Raw genomic sequence first — 3,477 nt, 5'->3', positions numbered from 1 at the left:
CATGAATGGGTGTTGGATTTTGTCAAATGCTTTCTCAGCATCTAATGAGATGATCATGTGGTTTTTGTCTTTGAGTTTGTTTATATAGTGGATTATGTTGATGGATTTCTGTATATTCAACCATCTCTGCATCCCTGGGATGAAGCCTACTTGATCATAATGGATGATCGTTTTGATGTGTTCTTGGATTCAGTTTGCAAGAATTTTATTGAGATCTTTTGCATTGATATTCATAAGCAAAATTGGTCTGAAGTTCTATTTCTTTGTATGGTTTAGGTATCAGAGTAATTGTGGCTTCATAGAATGAATTGGGTAGAGTACTTCCTGTTTCTATTTTGTAGAATATTTTGAAGAGTTTTGGAATTAGGTTCTCTTTGAAGGTCTAATAGAACTCTGAATTCAACCCATCAGGTCCTGGGCTTTTTTTGGTTGGGAGATTATTAATGACTGTTCCTATTTCTTTAGGGGATTTGGGACTGTCTAGATCTGATCCTGATTTAACTTTCGTACCTGGTATCTGTCTAGAAAATTGTCCATCAAGGTTTTCCAGTTGTGTTGAGTATAGACTTTTGCAGTAGGATCTGATGATTTTTTGGATTTCCTCAGATTCTGTTATATCTCCCTTTTCATTTCTGATTTTGTTAACTAGGATTCTGTACCTGTGCCCTCTAGTTAGTCTGGCTAAGGGTTTATCTATCTTATTGACTTTCTCAAAGAACCAGCTCCTGGTTTGGTTGACTCTTTGTATAGTTCTTTTTGTTTTTGTTTTTTTTTTTTTCAGCCCTAAGTTTGATTATTTCCTAATGTCTACTCCTCTTGGGTGAATTTGCTTCCTTTTGTTCTAGCGCTTTTAGGTGTGCTGTCAAGCTGCTAGTGTATGCTCTCTCCAGATTCTTTTTGAACTCAGAGCTAAAAGTTTTCCTTTTAGGACTGCTTTCATTATGTCCCATACGTTTGGATATGCCGTGGCTTTATTTTCATTAAACTCTAAAAAGTCTTTATTTCCTCCTTGACCAAGATATCATTGAGTAGAGTCTTGTTCAGCTTCCTCGTGTATGTGGGCTTTCTATTATTTGTGTTGTTATTGAAGATCAGCCTTTGACTGTGGTGAGCTGATAAGGTGCATGGGATTATTTCAATATTTTTGTGGTGCATGGAATTATTTCAATATTTTTGTATCTGTTGAGGCCTGTTTGGAGACTGATTATATGGTCAGTTTTGGAGAAGGTTATCATGAGGTGCTGAGAAAAAGGTATATTCTTTTGTGTTAGGATAAAATATTCAATAGATATCAGTTAAATCCATTTGTTTTATAACTTGTTAGGTTCACTGTCTCTTTTTAGTTTCTGTTTCCATTGATGAGAGTGGGGTGTTGAAGTCTCACACTATTATTGTGTGTGGTGCAATGTGTGTTTTGAACTTTACTAAAGTGTCTTTAATGGATGTGGATGCCTTTGGAGTTGGAGCATAGATGTTCAGAATTGAGAGTTCATCGTGGTAAATTTTACCTTTCATGTGTATGAAGTGTCCCTCCTCTTTTTTGATAACTTTAGATTGAAAGTCGATTGTATTTGATATTAGAATGGCTACTCCAGCTTGTTTCTTCAGACCATTTGCTTGGAAATTTATTTTCCAGCCTTTTACTCTGAGGTAGTGTCTTTCTTTGTTCCTGAGGTGGGTTTCCTGTATGCAGCAAAATGTTGGGTCCTGTCTTTGTAATCAGTCTGTTAGTCTATGTCTTTTTATTGGGGAACTGAGTCCATTGATATTAAGAGATATTAAGGAAAAGTCATTGTTGCTTCCTGTTATTTTTGTTGTTAGAATTGGAATTTTGTTCATGTGGCTATCTTCATTTAGGTTTGTTGAAAGATTACTTTCTTGCTTTTTCTAGAGCATAGTTTCCCTCCTTGTGTTGGGAGCTTTCTCTTTATTTTCCTTTGAAGGCTTGGATTTGTGGAAAGATATTGTGTAAATTTTGTTTTGTCATGGAATACCTTGGTTTCTCCATATATGGTAACTGAAAGTTTTGCTGGGTATAGTAGCCTGGGCTGGCATTTGTGTTCTCTTAGGGTTTGTATGATATTTGCCCAGGATCTTCTGGCTTTCATAGTCTCTGGGGAGAAGTCAGTTGTAATTCTGACAGGTCTGCCTTTGTATGGTATTTGACCTTTTCAATTACTGCTTTTAAGATTCTTTCTTTCTCTTTCTTTCTTTCTGTCTGTCTGTCTTTCTTTCTTTCTTTGCATTTGGTGTTTTCATTATTATGTGATGAGAGGAATTTCTTTTCTGGTTCAAACTATTTGGAGTTCTGTAGGCTTCTTGTATGTTCATGGGCATCTCTTTCTTTAGGTTGGAGAAGATTTCTTCTGTAATTTTCTTGAAGATAGTTACTGGGTCTTTAAGTTGGAAATCTTCCTTCTCGTCTATACTTATTATCCTTAAATTTGGTCTTCTCATTGTGTCCTGGATTTCCTGGATGTTTTGTGTATCTTTTTGCATTTCACATTTTCTTTGATTGTTATGTCAATGTTTTCTATGCTATTTTCTGCACCTGAGATTCTCTCTTCTATCTCTTGTATTCTGTTGGTTATGACTGCATCAATGGCTCCTGACTTCTTTTCTAGGTTTTCTATTTCCAGAGTTTGCTCTCTTTGTTATTTTTTTATTGTTACTTCCATTTTTAGATCTTGGATGGTTTTGTTCAATTCTTTCACCTGTTTGGATGTGTTCTCCTTTATTTCTTTATGTCTTTCTTAAAGTCCTCCATCATTATCATGAAAAGTGACTTTAGATCCATATCTTGCTTTTCTGATGTGATGTTGTATCCAGGACTTGCTATGGTGGGAGAGTTAGGTTCTGATGATGGCAAGTAACCTTGGTTTCTGTTGCTTCTGTTCTTATGCTTGCCTCCCGCCATCTGATTATCTCAAGTGCTCTCTGCCCTGCTCCTGATTAGAGCCTGTCCTTCCTGTAATCCATTTTGAGTCAGAACTTCTCAGAGTCCACTGTGATTCTGGGATCCTGTGATGATGAAATTTTGGGTCTGTCAGAGTTCTTGGCAGTCAAACTTCCTCTGAGACCCTGAGATCCTGGTGTGACCAAGCTCCCGGGATCCTGGGATCCTAAGATAGTGGGCATGTTAGAGCACCTGGACGTGTTACCTCCTCTGGGGACCGTTGGGCTGTCTGCTGAGTTTGAAACCAAGTTGACCAGCGACAACTGGAAGGAACCCAATCCACTGGTCGGGCAGGGTTCCTGTGTCTGTGCTCCAGCTGTCCCCAGGCACCCTTGCTTCTGTTGGAACAGATATGTTCCATTCACCAGTGATCCTAAGATCCTGGGAGTGCTAGGGCACCTGTGGGGTGGAGAGTCCTCTGGAGACTGTGGGCTATAACATATTTTAAAGATTTATTTATTTATTATATCTAAGTACACTGTAGCTATCTTCAGACACTCCAGAAGAGGGCGTCAGATCTT

The sequence above is a fragment of the Mus pahari genome, chromosome 7 (genome assembly GCF_900095145.1).
Source record: "Mus pahari chromosome 7, PAHARI_EIJ_v1.1, whole genome shotgun sequence".
NCBI lineage: Eukaryota > Metazoa > Chordata > Mammalia > Rodentia > Muridae > Mus > Mus pahari.
Note: the sequence above shows the minus strand (reverse complement) of the source record.